The sequence below is a fragment of the Leptonychotes weddellii genome, chromosome 5 (genome assembly GCF_054177405.1).
Source record: "Leptonychotes weddellii isolate Sample4059 chromosome 5, ASM5417740v2, whole genome shotgun sequence".
Lineage (NCBI taxonomy): Eukaryota > Metazoa > Chordata > Mammalia > Carnivora > Phocidae > Leptonychotes > Leptonychotes weddellii.
This window is the reverse complement of record NC_138373.1, coordinates 82,222,282-82,238,455: the sequence shown is the minus strand read 5'-3', so window position 1 is coordinate 82,238,455 and position 16,174 is coordinate 82,222,282.

Below are 16,174 nucleotides of genomic sequence, written 5' to 3'. Positions count from 1 at the left end.
GGATCTAAACAGCCATGGATAGAAGTATATACAATTTGGGGCGTCTGGGTGGCTCAGTTGGTTAAACCACTGCTTTCAGCTCAGGTCATGATTCCAGAGTCCTCAGATCGAGCCCCGCATCGGGCTCCCTGCTCATGCAGGAAGCCTGCTTCTCCCTCTGCCTGCTTCTCCCTCTGCCTGCCGCTCCCCCTGCTTGTGCTCTTTCTCTCTTTCTCTCTCTCTGTCAAATAAATAAATAAAATATTAAAAAAAAAAGAAGTATATACAATTTACTCATTGTAACTGAAAGAAAAGTAAAATACTCGTATAAAATACAGATTCGTTTACTTGGATGTAGGAGCATGTGGAGATCTTCTGAATTCCTCTTTTCATTTTTTAATCTCTACTCCTTAGCTCAGAACTTAGTGCATGGTAGCTACCTAAATGTTTCTTAAGAGAAGATAATAAAAATAATCCTACTCTACAAGAAAGAACGTAATAGTTAAGACCCACCATGTCCAACATAAATATACTTAGTATTTGCCTAGTTTAATTCATAGCCTTTGTTAACAGACTTTAAAATACTTCTAAATTATTCATGTAAATACTTTTAAAAGCACAAGCTCTTCAATTTCCCTATAGCACCCCCTTAGTATTTAAAGGTAAAAGAGCCTTGTGACAATGTCCACCAGTCTGCAACATGACGCCTCTTTGATAGAAAACAGACAAACGAATGAGAGGAAGCTAAATAGGGATATTGTTTACCGGCTCTGATAATTTATTGTTGGCAAGCAGGTGAACCCCATCTAAGAGAGAAGGAATAGAGAAAACATTATGTTTGGTTTTACATAAGTAGAAAATGGAGAACATCGTTTAAAACAAAAAACAAACTTAACTGACTCCTACTTAGGGCTCCCCAGACCTCGGAAGTGGAGCTCAGGATGTATCTAGGGACTTGAAATACATAAAGAGCAGGGCTGGGACAAGCGCTAATTGAAGGTTGAAAGGCAATCTCAGTGTGTGGGAGAAGATAGCTGTGTGTTCATTAGCATAAACAACACATTCCAAGGTTCCAAACTATGTAACTTCCCACATTGAGCATCTGACCCAGCTGACCCCCGGCGCCAAGTGAGCTAGTCAGCATCTGAGAATAAAGTTAAAAGTTACACAGATCCCAAAGGTAGAGGGGAGAAAAAAAAGCTTAGAAATTCTTTTTTCAGTTTAGTTCAATTCAGCAAACATTCATTGAAACCCTGCATTCAAAAACACTACAACAGGATGTAGATACGGAGAAAAAAAAAAGGATATTCTGCTGCCTGATAGAATTGTTAACTTTAACGTTAAACTTTTTAACTTGAAGAAAAAGGACTTATTACTTAATTATGTATTGTGGAAAAACAATACATGAATTTACTAAACACTGAAATTAAGTATTACAACTAATTCCAATTGCCTTCTAGTAATTGTGCCCTAAACTATGACCTGTACCTCCTTCCATAATATGCTCCGGATCATTTTTTGATCCCAGATCGCTAAATCTGAATCTCAATCTGTTCCTAGTCCTCTGTTTCCCTGTTTGCCTTTTCTTTCTTTCTTTTTCTTTTTTTTTTTTCCTCCCATGTTTGCTGGTATGTCTTTGCCAGAGATTTATGGATCCCCTCTGCTTTCCTACAATGCTGCATTATTACACTTTTATGGTTATATCACCAATTTGTATGTCTCCTTGGCCCTGTGTCCCTTTCCTCCTAAATTTGTTAGTTCCTCTTCTGTGGTCTCTCTCTTCTACTTGAAGTTGCAAATCATTCATTCTGCACTTTCAACATGCATTTATGGAGCACAGTTGGCTGGCTCTGTGGGTTGTGCTACACTGTGGATTGTCTCCTGTTTTTCCCCATTCATTCCTCCAGAGTGCTTTTTCACTCCTGCTAAGCGTCGTTCTACTTCAGAAAAATCCTGTGGTTTAGTCTGGAAAGGACTGACTTCAAGAGAGGGTGCTTGCAGGAAAATCACGTCCCCAGAACTCAAAAGTCTGCTTCTTTCTCACTTGCTTTCTTATTCTCTCTGCTTCTTTCTCTTTCTGACCCTGAGGTTCTCAGTGTTGGAGAGGATGATGTAATTTGAAAAATCACCCCCATAGTTTCATAAGCCACCCTAATCTATTTCTTCTCCCAACACACCCCTGTGAAATACCTCTTTCACAGCTGCAGAATTTGTCAGAAATGTTTTGGAGTTTTTACATTTTCTTATAAAAACCTTATGATAACTCACATCGTAAGGTTGATATACAAGACTGTCGGACTGATTTTAGTTTTGATCTCATGTTTCCTTCCCACCCTGTCACTGTCACACTAATGACTGTTAAAATGCTCCAAAGACAGGCAAATAAGAACACAAAGACAAGAGCCAGAAGATTGCATGTTCCCAAATGAGCAAATATTGCCCATATTTGAGAAAAATTATATTGGGTTAGTTTATAAATGTTTAAGCATTATGAAAATCTCCAGAGGGGGGTAAAAAAAAGATAACCTTTGACCGTAGGAATGAGATACTCTGTTCATGATGTCACTCCCCAGTTACTGCAATTTTTAAAGATTAACACCTTCGTCTCTAGGTTAATTTTATTTAGGAATGACCACAAGTGGTACTGACCTGCAGATGAAACAGATGTCTTAAGCATTATATACTATAATATCAAGGACAAAATCTTAACATTTTCAAAATCATTTTTAAAGAAGTCAGAAAAATATTCTGTTCATGTTTTTGCTCATGTTGAAAGTTGTCCTTACAAAAAGAGTACATTGCTTAATTTGTATGTACTTGGCATGTAAAATCTTTCCACCACATCCCACTGAGTTGTTCACATCAGCCTAATAACTATAGTGCCTGGGTCAGGTGTCAACAATCAGTAGCCTTCTTCTTATTGGCATCATCATCATCATCATCAAACACCATTCACTGAAGTCTTCTGTATACTGGGGGCTTTTTAAAATATATGTCATTTAATTCTCTAACGACCTTATCAAGTAGGTATTATTATCCCCTTTCCAAAGAAAACAGAGGCTTAACAAGTTTAAGAAATTTTCCTAGCATCTTATACCTAGTAATTGTTGAAGCCAGGATTTGAAATAAGACCTGTCCACTTGCAAATCTGATAACACTATGTTGCTTTCATGATGGATATGATGGTCAATCTCCTTAAGTTGTTCAAAATCCATAGCTCACAGAAAATTGTTACAGGTATACAGGGTGAAAAACTGTGGTTTTTATCAAGAGTGTGAAATTATTGTGTGAGTCTTTCCTGATGATCAGACAAGCATGAAAATTATGCTTCCCTTAATTTGAAGTTACGATAATAAGGCAATTTAGAAGTTTCAAGAAACTTTTCCATTTGAGCTTAACTTTGGAGGGTGGGCCCAGCACTGTTATTCTCATTGTACAGAAAAGGAAATGGAGTCTCAGAGAAGCACAGTGTTTAGTGGAATAAAGCCTAGAGCCTGAGTCTTTGAAGTTCTAGTTATTTGCTCTTCTCAAAACATTTTAGGGAAGCCCATGTTTATGCACTATCAGAGGAAGCTCCCTGGACTTTGCTGCTTGAATGCTTTGGGGGGAAAAAACAAAAAAAAAGGAAAGACAGAAAGCACTATAAATCAACTCGAAATATCCACTGAGAGCTTCATTCATTTATTAAGTGATACTAATAAGCACTGTGTGAAAATAGCTATGTGCTAGCTGATACAATGCGAATTTATAAAAAGTACGAAATAAGAAAGAGGAGGAATTCATAGCTAATGAAAAGACTAAAAAACATTTATAACCAAGAGATTTAATCAAAGTTTGAACAGGACTATGCCTAAGCATTCTCAGAAGTCCCTTGCCTATGCCAATTTCTTTGCTACAAATTATCTTCCAGTGTGAACTAGATAATATTCCAAACATTTTTTCTGTTACATGTCATAAATCAAATTTGGTAATACTATAATATGCATTGCTGAGTTTTAAAAATTCTAATTCATTTTTTAAACTGGCAGAGTAACATAATTTAAGACATGATTTGCAAAACACACAGTTTAATAGAAATTGGGGAAATAATTGAAATTTACATGGGGGAAGATAGCTAGCCTTACAAAGAGAATGAACACCTCAAATTAGAGGGCTTTGTTTTGTTTTGTTTGGATACTGACTTAAAACCTTCCAATTACTTAATTTCTAGTCATCCTTAGGCTAAGCCAGTAGATGGAAAGCTAAGCAGATTTTACTTATATATTTACTCATATATTTCATCCTGGACTATTGATTAAAACCAGGAAGTATGAGAAACACTGAACAGAATGAAAAGCATAGACTTAATGAAAAGTTAATGAACAGCATAAAAACAGTAATAACTTTTCAAGAGGAAAGGAACGGATTAATTTGTTCTTGATACAAAGAAGCACTCTTGGGGGAGGAGGATATGAGAGAGAGTTTCTGGTTGTTGAAATAAAAGAGAAAAAAAACTCTTGAAGAATTCTATTTGATGAGCATGCTTGAGTAAAATCCTATCTGCTGTATGACATAAAAACTTCCAGTGATTCAAAAATTCTCATTAAAACTAAATACATCATAACACGCCATCTTTTGTGGATGCCGCTGGAAGTTAACCCAAAACTGAAATAGAACCAGCTAAGTAAGGTAAAGATCACGTTAATAAATCTTAGTATCTTAGTGAAATTCTGGGGGCCTGGGACCGCAATTTGAGAATCATTGCTCTATATAGTAGCTTTGTACAGAAGCACAAACTCAAGAACAATAAAATGTCAAGCTGTAGTACCAGCTGGGATATGGTAAATTTGTTAGCCCCTGTGTTTGAGTATCTTTCGCAGCTACCACCCAGGCCCAGCATCCCCACAAACATTTTTCTAGGATGTTCTAGAAGTCACACAGGCCCCTTTTCAGAGACAATCTGCAATCTGCACCAAGGTCAGTTGTTGACCAACACTGAGGCTTGTTCATTAACAGTACAGGTTTTGCTGCATTTTGGGGTTGAAGAAGGTGTCAGGGAACTTTACTAAAGAGAAGAGAGGATAACTGAGGAGAATTTAAATTTATTTCAAACAGTTAGCCAAATGCTTAAATAGTTGCAATTGGGTTACCTAGGTTTAGCATTTCTTAAATGACATTTATATATTCACTGCCATTCAAGAACACATTTAAATTCTTCATCCTGACATTATATTAAAAATCTCTTATTAAATAAGACAATAAGAAAATAATAAAAATAAGAACAATTCTTTACCTGGTTAAAAAAAATATGAGCTACTTCATATCAAGAAATCTACCTGTGGTATTTTCACTTCATCAAAATTCAAAAAACTGTTTTTCCAACTCCTGTTTAGGGATAGTTTCAAAGTTTTTAGTTCTTTCTTCCTCTGGTTGAACAGACTGATGTCTTTTTGTACATCTCTAAATTCTGGCACTTCCACTGTTTTAATAATTACAATTTTCATAAGAAATTTAGATTTTTCTTTTAAGAGAGTGAGAGAGACAGCATGCAAGTACAGAGGGGCAGAGGAAGAAGGAGAGAGAGAATCCCAAGCAGGCTCCAAGCTTAGCACAGAGACTGACATGGAGCTCAATCCCACGACCCCAAGATCATGACCTGAGTCGAAATCAAGAGTCGGATGTTTAACTGGCCGAGCCACCCAGGTGCTTCAGAAATTCAGGCTTTTATGAAAAGAAAGTAAAGAAATACTACTATTAGCCCAAGACCTACCATTTGATTACATTTAATCACTGATTTCAAAGACAAAGAATCCTAAGGGCAACCATCTTCCAGATTGGGAAAGGGGAATCATGCTAGTACCAAGTACCACATAGCCACTGTACTTGTGATCTACACCTTATGATAACGTAAGATGAACGTGGTTATTTTTTTAAGTTATTAAATGGTAAAGGGATATTTTTCTTTTGCTTTTTCAATACATCTTGAAGTTTATTGAAACTTGAAACTTGTATACTGATCACACACATCTATAAAACGAATCTATCTTTGTAACCCTCAAAGAAAACACCAGTAAGTCCAGATTATGTATGAAAAGCCCTCATATGTTGCCAGAGCCCACACTAGAATAAAGAAAAAAATGTACTTCTGAATGCAACCTTTTTCTTTTTTTTTTTTTTTAAAGATTTTATTTATTTATTTGACAGAGAGAGAGAACACAAGTAGGCAGAGTAGCAGGCAGAGAGAGAGGGAGAAGCAGGCTCCCCGCTGTGCAGGGAGCCCGATGCGGGGCTCGATCCCAGGACCCTGGGATCATGACCTGAGCCAAAGGCAGTCGCTTAACCGACTGAGCCGCCCAGGCGCCCCATCTTGAGACATCTTTTTTCTAGATTTATTGAGATATAATTGATATATTTATATGTGTATACATATTCAATATATGTATATATTGCAGAATGATTACCACAATAAGGTTAACTAACACATCTATCACCTCACATAGTTACCTTTTGTGTGTGTGTGCATGGTGGTGAGAACTTTAAGATCTACTCTCTTAGTAACTTTCGGTTACACAGTACGATATTGTTAACTGGAGTCATTATGCTGTACATTAAGGGAATCTTTTTCTAACTTCCCTGTGAAATTATTTTAGGTTAAAATAATTTGCAAAAATGAAATACTTTGTTTTTATTCCACTCAAATAAAATAAGTTACATTTAACTCCCCATAACAATTAAGTTATATCACTTCTACAGTCTTTAAAGTATCAAAACATTTACCTATCCCAGATTTTATCTATTAGAATACTGTAGGAAATTATGAAAAACATGAAATTAAAAATGGCAAAATAGTAACTGCTTTCTTCTAGCTCATGTTGAGTGTGGCATATAAAGTAACAATAAATATTCTTATCTTGCATACCATAATATCTGACTATAATCATTCAGTTAAGGTAAAGTTTTTTCAAAGCTAATATGGAAGATCTAAAACTACTATAGCAAAAAAACAAAACAAAACAAAAAAACAACAGGTATCATTGCTACTTCAAAGTCAGGATTTCCAAATTGATTCATTAGCCAAATCTTTGGGTGAGGAATTTAGGTCCAGGTATTCAAAGGTGCCCCTTCATATCTTAAAACAGAGACGTTCTATTTGCTTAATCTAAGAAAGCCTCTTTCTTTAGATAATTCACAGAATACCTCAAACTAGAATTTATTCGCTTACATGACAGAATGTAAAGCAAAGGTCTTACTCACCACTTTTTAACTTTTCTCAGGTTCAATCTCCTCATCTCTAAAATAGAGGTAATGATCACACTTACTGTTTGGGATTATTTTTAGGATTATCTAATACAGTGTATAAAAAGTGTTTATCAAAGTGCCTTGCTCAAAGGAATACTTTTTAAATAAATGTTATTTTTAAACAGTAATACTAAACATGAGTTTAATGAGACTAGTAATGCCAAATTTAAATTACGTGAATGAGCCTTACGAAACTGTTAGTGCTCTCAAATGCATGAGTTCAAGTCAGTCTTCCTGCTATATTTTTAAGTAAAATTATAGAGATAATAATGCATTCACTCTTTAATATGCTCCTTGATAACCAAAACTGACGTTAGAATTTAAAATCTAAGGCAGTAGAAAAGACTGAATAGATCAAGAATGGGCTTTGGATATTATTTCGTATAATCTCCTTGTCTTTCACTTATGAGAAAACTAAAGCCTTGAGAGGTAAAATGACCTCCAACAATAGAGGGGCCAGAATGCAGCCATAAGACATTGTAGAGTGTGGAGCAAAAGCCAGGGCTTTTGACAAAGGCCAGTTCAGAACACTTCTCAAAACAAACTTAATTCTGACGTCAGATGTTCTTCATTTTATGGTCACTTGTTCTATATCAAAAATACAAAAACACCATACATGATACATATTATGAGGCAACTAAATGTGAATAAGAAACTACTGTATTTAGTCCCTAGAAAAGTTACCTTAAAAATAAATATCAATGGTTCAAATTATGTAGAATATGCTTTACTATTTGTCTTCAAATTATCTTTATACAATCTCATTTTATTCTTCAATCTACCCTGTACAGTAGGAAGGCTTTATCTTACTAACTGCATCTTAAAGAAGAAATTGAGACCCAGAGAAGTACAATTTCATAGCTAGTGATGGGTGAGACAAAAACCAGGTACTTGGATGCCTGCTCAAGAGTTTTCTTCAGTCTTCGCATTATGGTGGTTTTCAGCTGTAAAACTGATACTTCTCTGCCCTTCATTAATTAATGTTAAATGTGTAAAAACAGAACCATCCAAATGAGTGAATTTTTGATACATATATAAAATTAAGTATGCAGCCTAGAATTATGTTATTGAGAGTTTGCCTTCAGAGAAAAGGTCATGGTCATTGTTAGCTTTATATAAATTTACAATATAAATTGACAAAAGTTTCAATCCTCCAATGCACCCTTCAAAATAAACTTAAGGTTACAACCAACTAGGAATAGAAAAATTAAAAATATCTCATGAAATAAAGTACCTAAATTTAATCAGTTATTTTTTTAAGACTCAAAAAAGCCTTTCATATTTGAATGCAACCTGTAGAAGATATTGGCAGATACCTGAATTTTTAAAATGACCTTCATTCTGAAGTGTCCCTTTAAAGCTATTCCTAGGTGTTGCTAAGTAGAGTAAAACAAATCCTACAGACTGTACTTTAACACTATGATAGGTTCTATTGATGTAACAGCATTATCCAACACCCACCCTGGTCAGATAATACCTTTGCCAAGGTACTAGGGCAATAAAGATTTGCCTAAGCCATGGTGTCAGGACTGTAAATCCTCTGAGAAAAGCAGTTTACCCCTTTGTGAGTGTACTGCTAGGATTAGGAGCAAACAAGGGAGCCCGAGGCAGAGGGCCCAGCAGGGTGTGGAGCTCACATCCATCACTGTGAGCCCTGGACAGCAGGCGAGGAGTCCGTAAACCCCTCCCAGGGAGCTGGCTCCAGCTGTGCCTGGGATTTTCATGGCAGAGAAGGGGAAGAGCGTGACCAAGGTTAGAAGACCAGTTAGATCAGATAGGTTTAAGGTTCTAGGGGGTAACTTGCATAGTAAAAAGAGCACAGCATTTTTAAATCAGAGGAATCTAAGTTTGAATTCCTATTCTTCAATTTCTTTACCACCAGCATGAATTTAAGCAAGTTGTCTTCTCCATTTAAAAGGCATATGCCCTTAGGAAAGTTGCTTGACCTTTCATGACTCCACTTCCTCCTCTGTAAAATGGGATAATGCGTCTCAGGGCTATGGGAGATTAAATGAGTCAGTGTATGTATAAGCCCTTCAAAGAATGCCTGGCACACAGTCCTATTTAAGTGTTAGCTGCTCTAATGTATTAATATCTCTCTGAGCCTCGGTTTCCCCATCTGGGAAATAGGGATAATAGAACATGCCTTGCAGAGTTGTTTTGAGAAATATGTGAAAACTTAATACTTAACTCTATAAACGGTACTATTATTGTTCTTGTTGTTAAACTGCTACTCTATTGTTGTTCTCCAGGCAGGTTAGTTTTTTGTGTTGGACTATGGTACCACGTCCCTCATGCTAACAGGAGGAAGAAAAACTGAGCTTGATCTTTCTCTAGTTGTAGGATGACAGCTTATGACACAAGTCTAGAACTGAACATCTAGAATTGTACTTGGGGTCACCCAAGTAATAGAAGATACTATTCCCAGATAAAGTAAATCATTGAAACTGATGTACATTTAAAAAGTCCTTTATACACATGACAGAATAGAGCTGTAAAATTCAATGTCAGTTTTAAGATCTCCAATAATAATAAAGATAGGCCACAGAACAGTTCTTCAGTATATACCCTTTGCCATGTTGCTGCTAACAGTTATCCATGATAGCTTGTCAGAGTCAAAGTTAAAGTCTCAATGTAGTGTCAGATAAGAGTAGACATTCTTCAGGTTGGACAAAATGAAAAGAGACATGGTCTGCAAATTTGCTGATCATTTTTCTACATGAGGCCAGCCCCAACGTTATCCATAATGCAGTAATGATGCATCCTTGGTCCCAATGAGGGACCAAGACTAGGGGGAGGCAAGTGAGGCACTCACCTTGGGTATAAAAACATCAATAATTCAGATAAATAATATTGCAATGCAAAGGTTATTTGTTTTTTTATCAAAACTAATGCAAAAAAAAAAAACCCATGATAACCCAAATACCAAAATTTTACATAAAATCAGTGAATGAGTTTTCTATGGCTTCTGTACATATTACCTGAAACATGGTTGTTTAAAACATCACCGATTAATTATCTTACAGTTCCGTATACCAGAAGTCTGAAGTGGATCTCACTAGGCTAAAAATAAGATGTCCACAGGGATGTGTTCCTTCTGGAGGCTCTAGAGGAGAATCAACTTCTCTGCCTTTTCCAGCTTCTAGAGGCTGCCTGCTTTCCTTCACACATGGCCCCTTTCCTCCATCTTCGAAGCCAGCAAGGGTAGGTTGAGACCTCACAATACATTCCTGTGCCCTGTCTCCCTCTTCCACTTTTAGGGACTCTTGTGATTACACTGGACCCACCCAGATAAGCCAATATAATCTTCCCATATCAAGGTCCTTTACCTAATCACATTTGCAGTCCTTCTTGCTATGTAAGGTAACATACTCACAGTTTCCAGGAATTGGGTCTTAGAAACCCTTGGGGGCCATTTTTCCGCTTAATATAGACAAGGTCTAACCCTGAACTTGTATAACCCTGCCTCATTCTCCACACCCTAGTCTGGGCCCTGCCACATTGTTAATTGACAAATTGTGATTATTCTAGTCCTGAGTTTTCTGAATTGGTAGCACTCTATTCACAATACCCTTATAAACCCTAGAGGTGTTACTAGACAAAGCTATTTTGAAAGTGGCCCGGAAGCAAACAAGTAATCAAAAAATTGCAAAACAAGCATGATAAACAATTTGTTTCAGTATTTGGAATTTTCTGAGAAGCTAGAACTCATCTCTAAATCTAAAGCATTAGTGTTTTTTTTTTCTTCTGTGTAGTAAATAACATATACTATTATTCTAAAAATCTGACTCTAATATTTCTGTTTTACTTTGACTTATTTTAAGTACTGGAAATGTTTCATTTGAAAGTTAGGATTATTTGCTCTAAATTCTTAGTTGGGTTAAAGTACTATACCTTACTTTTACAGAACCCTGGATGCTCCAGGATTGTTTTCTGCTCATATTAAATGAGCTTGCTGTTACCATTCTTGGTAACTCTGAGCACATAGGTGACTTCTCTAGACCCCATGTTGGATTCTTCCATCTTGATCTTCCCACGTGTTTGTGAGTTCCTTAGTACAGGGACTATCATTCATCATTTGGCACAAAGTAGTTGTCAGACATTTTTGCACATGTTATGGAGGTAAATTTTCAAAATAACTCAAATAATTGAGTACTGTCTTCGTGTACTATGTCGGTCAGGTAGAACGACTTGCCCAAAGTCACTCAGGATATGAGCCCAGCTCCACTGTCCACTAAAGCTCCTATTCTTTCCCCCTCCCTCATATCAGTTCATCACTACTGAGGGCATGATTGTGGATATCCAAATACAAGCTTAAATCGGGAGACACTCCCATAGGTTCCAGACCACTTACCTTTCCTTAGGAGTCTTTGAAGAGGATGAGATATTCACTGCTCAGGGCACAGTACATCAACAGAAACCCCTTTTTCACATACACAAAAAAGTCTAGGGCGCCTGGGTGGCTCAGCCGTTAAGCGTCTGCCTTCAGCTCAGGTCATGATCCCAGGATCCTGGGATCGAATCCCACATCGGGCTCCCTGCTCAGCAAGAAGCCTGCTTCTCCCTCTCTCACTCCCCCTGCTCGTGTTCCCTGTCTCGCTGTCTCTCTCTCTGTTGAAAAATAAATTAAAAAAAAAAAAAAGTCTAACAAAAATAATCACTAAAACATTGTTAGAAAATTGAGCAAGACAATTCCTGAACATGTATTAACTACCTTATTTCTGATTAAAGAAAAGAAATTTTGCTTGCTATCAAAGCATTCAGGAAAGCGGAGAAAAAGGCATCTGCTTCATTAATAGTATCCTTACCAGTAGGGCCAACTAAATTAAAATGGTCTCTTTTTCTCCAACAGATTTGGTTCCAAGCACATTACACAAGTTATACTCAGAAAATTTACTGCTAGGAGACCATTTACACTCATTAATCCTAGAGCTTTCTTTTGCAATCTTTGTCTATAAAGGAAATTCCCATTGTTGCCCTAAATTATTGGACACTTTTATTTGTACGTGAAAGAAACAAATTCCTCTTCTTCATGCCTTTAGCCAAGGGAGCCAGGGCCAGGACCCCACTCAGCAGGTACAAGCTTCCAGCATCCTCCCAGTGCTGGCTGCAGCATCAAGAGAAAAGCCCTCAGTAATCACTTCGAGGGCAGGACATCATGGGCCCTCCCTGCAAAGCCCTCGCCAGCAGCCTAAAACTGCCATGTGGGGGTGAGGGAGAGATCTAGGGCCGTGGGCCCTTATGCCAAACCAGAGTTCACCTCAGAGTGCACACTGCTCCACAGGGCAAGTGTGATTCTGGAGAAACAGTCTTCACACACTCCCCGCTGTAGCTATCCTCATCTCTCCCAAGTCCCAACATTCCTCCTCTAAGTTTTGCCTTCACAAGTCAGAGCCTGACAACAAACTAGTCAAATGCCATCGTGGCCAAATGCCATCTCATAAACACTACAAGAAACAAAACAAAACAAAGAACATTTGTTTTAGAGAACTTCAGAGTGAAGATGTTAGCATGTTATAACATCCTATTTACCTACATAGAACTTGCTTAATAAGCATTCCTTCATAAACAAACAGGTTAAGAATCTAGCCTTTCTATTAAAATAAAAACTTAAAACAAAAGAACTTAGCCTTTCTGAGAAATATTCCTTTTCAAATAGTAATCAGGAGACACAAATATGAATTTTTAACCAATCGTTGGGTTAATTTAGTTTCTCAAATGTTAATCATCAGAATCATTTGGAAAGCTTCTGAAAGTATAGATTCTTGGTCCTCTACCTATATTTAATGAATCAGAATTACTCAGGGAATTGCCTGAGAATCTGCATTTTTTCCAAGATGTTGATGATTAGACAAGAAATAGGCAAATCTTTTTTGTATTCTATAATAAGCATAGTTTTGCATTGGGCCCTGTAGCTAATTTAAAGATGAGAAGACCCATGGCTCATACTCTGGAAGGACCTGAAATTTAGTAGGAGAAATCAAACAAGTAATTACACGATAAGGTGTAATATAAGAAGTGTCATGAGAGTTTTGTACCAAAATAGATCTAGTAGGCTCGAGAAAGGAGTAATTACATCAGGTGAGGGGAGTAAGGAAAAGCTTTAAAGGAATGTATTTCAACTGAGATAGACTTTCCAAAGCTTATAATCTTGATGGGAATCAGAAAATGCAAAGGCACAGAGACATAAAATCCACTATATGAGTGAGAAAGAGTGAGTGGCAGCATTTGACTATAGTAGAGCGGGTAAATGGCCCAAATGCCGGAAATTCAAACAGGTGCCCAACTGAGAGACCACTGAATGGTTGGCAGTGTAGTGTATATTTCATTTCCCAAGGAATAGGATCAATGAACTAAGACATGGAGTCAACTGGTGACAGTGCACTCCACACAGCACTACATAGAAAAGAGGAGGGCTTTAACACGTAGGAAAATTGATTCTGAGGTCTGAACCTGAAAAATATCAGATACCAGGTCTTAAAACCAAACCAAATTCTTCATTTAATTTTATCTATCCATCTATCAATCTATTTTCTAATACGTAATTTCTTTTTTTAAAAAAGATTTTGTTTATTTATTTGACAGAGAGAGAGCAAGCGAGCATACAAGCAGGGGGAGCAGCTGAGGGGGAGGGAGAAGGAGGCTACCTGCTGAGCAGGGATCCTGACCTGGGACTCAATCCCAGGACCCCGGGATCATGATCTGAGCCGAAGGCAGACGCTTAACAAACTGAGCCACCCAGGCGCCCCTCTGATACATAATTTCTGCCTGGATAATAGAACTGCATGCAGTTTTTGGCCATTCAAAAAACTCAAAAGTACCAAACAAACTCCTTGGGGACTTGGTGTTTTTGACAACATAAACTCACTCTAAATTAAGTCCTACAGTGGTGTGTACTGCCCCCCAATAGATGCACTTAAATCTATAGAAGTCAAACAGATTTTTCCATCTTTCTGCCAATAGCTAACATGCTCAAAGGAAAACAAAATGATCTTTTCCAGGCATATCTGCAGCACAGAAAAATGAGTGATCTTTTTGCATGATATATTTATGTAAATATTAATCAATGGCTTTTGATAAAGAAAAATACAGCATATGCTTAGGCAAACATGCACATATGTTTTTGAAAAATATTTTAAATACAAGCAGCTTTGCGGAAATTCTCAAGAATTATTCCAAACGTTAGCAATTATATTCTCAAAGGAAAGATTGGTCTCTATAAATGAAATAAATGCAGGGATTTTTTTTTTTTTTAGTACTTGTGATTGTGCAACACAGATGTCAAGATATGCTTACACTAAGAGTTGGGAAAATAAGCACAATGCTAGGGACATGGACCCAAAAGAAATCAAGAGCTAAGCAGGGGAAAAAAAAAAAAAAGAGAGGCTGGGAAAAAAATTTGTGCATTATTTTCTCTTCTTTCTAGTCTCTTTCAACCTAAGTTTATCAAAGCATTGCTTTCATGAGAGCTTAATGCCTGGACAGCTCTACCCTGAAAACTAGGGAAGGAACAAGGACTAATAATAATTACCACTGGTTAAGCATCTATCTTGTGCTAAAACATCTCCTAGACTATTTACATGTGTTATCCTGCAAAGTAGGGAACTCATATGATCCACAGAAGGATTAAAGGAATTATTCAAGGTTACTGAACCAGTAATAATAGTGCCTAATTCATTGGGCTACTATGAGGATTAAAATGGGTTAAAACATGAAAAGTATTTATTTATTTATTCTTAAAGATTTATTCATTTGAGAGAGAGAGAGAGAGTGGGGAGGGGCAGAGGGAGAGGGAGAGAGAAACCCAAGTAGACTCCGCTCTGAGCACAGAGCCAGATATGGGCCTCAATCTCACGACCCTGATCTCAGACCTGAGCCAAAACCAAGAGTCCAACACTTAACTGACTGGGTCACCCAGGCGCCCCAAACACAAAAAGTATTTAAAACAGCATTTGGCATGTAGTAAGTAAATACAAGCCATTATTAGTGTGTCCTGAGAAGACCAATATCTACCTCAGTTTCTTTAAAATATAATTTACTACAGTAAAATGTTTTTCATTTCAATATTCTTGTCATATTCCTAGTGTTATTGATTCATAGAAGCACTATTTCTCAGTAATTTTATATTTATAATCTAAAATTCAGTTAAAGGATATTAAAGCAGAAGTATGTGGAAGGCCTTCCCATGATTTACTGGTAAATAGGTCATAAAATGCCATTTACAGGTTCCACCTGCGTTATCTATATAATTGTGGGGTGTGTGCCCAATCACATGGACACACTTGTAGGTGGTATCTCTGTCTTTGCAGGCTTAAAAGTATCACAGCCAAGGCAAGGTCTCACTGCCTCCTCCCATAGATTTCACAAAGTCTCAGCCAGATCTTCTCACAAAATTCTTTTGTTTCCAAAAAAATACAGTATTTTTTTAAGTTGTCTATGTTAACTAATAGGTTTGTTATTGTTATTTTTAAATAAATAAATATTCAAAAATTTGTTTTAATTTCTAATATTTGATGTAGAATACTGGTAGATATCATGCCCCCAAATCAAGAGCTCTCCTGGGAATTTCAATAGCTTTTAAAATTGTGAAGGTGATCGGAGACAAAGAGTTCGAGAAGTGCTGTTGCAGGTTCTATTATACCCTGCGGATAAACTGAATCTTGGCTCTACCTAGCCACAGTAGCCCCACAGCTAATTGAGGTGAGGCATGAATGTGTGCGCATGGGTCCCATGCATGCCTGGTGTGCATGAGTTTGAAGCAAACGTGGAAATTAATCACAGTAGTCCAGCGTACAGTGCTGCATCTATATTATGTTATGCCCTCTTCTGAAAGCCTCTGAGGTAAGCACTATTATTATCTGCATTTGGCAGATGAGGGGAAATTAAGACATAAATAGGAAATGGGCATTCAATGATG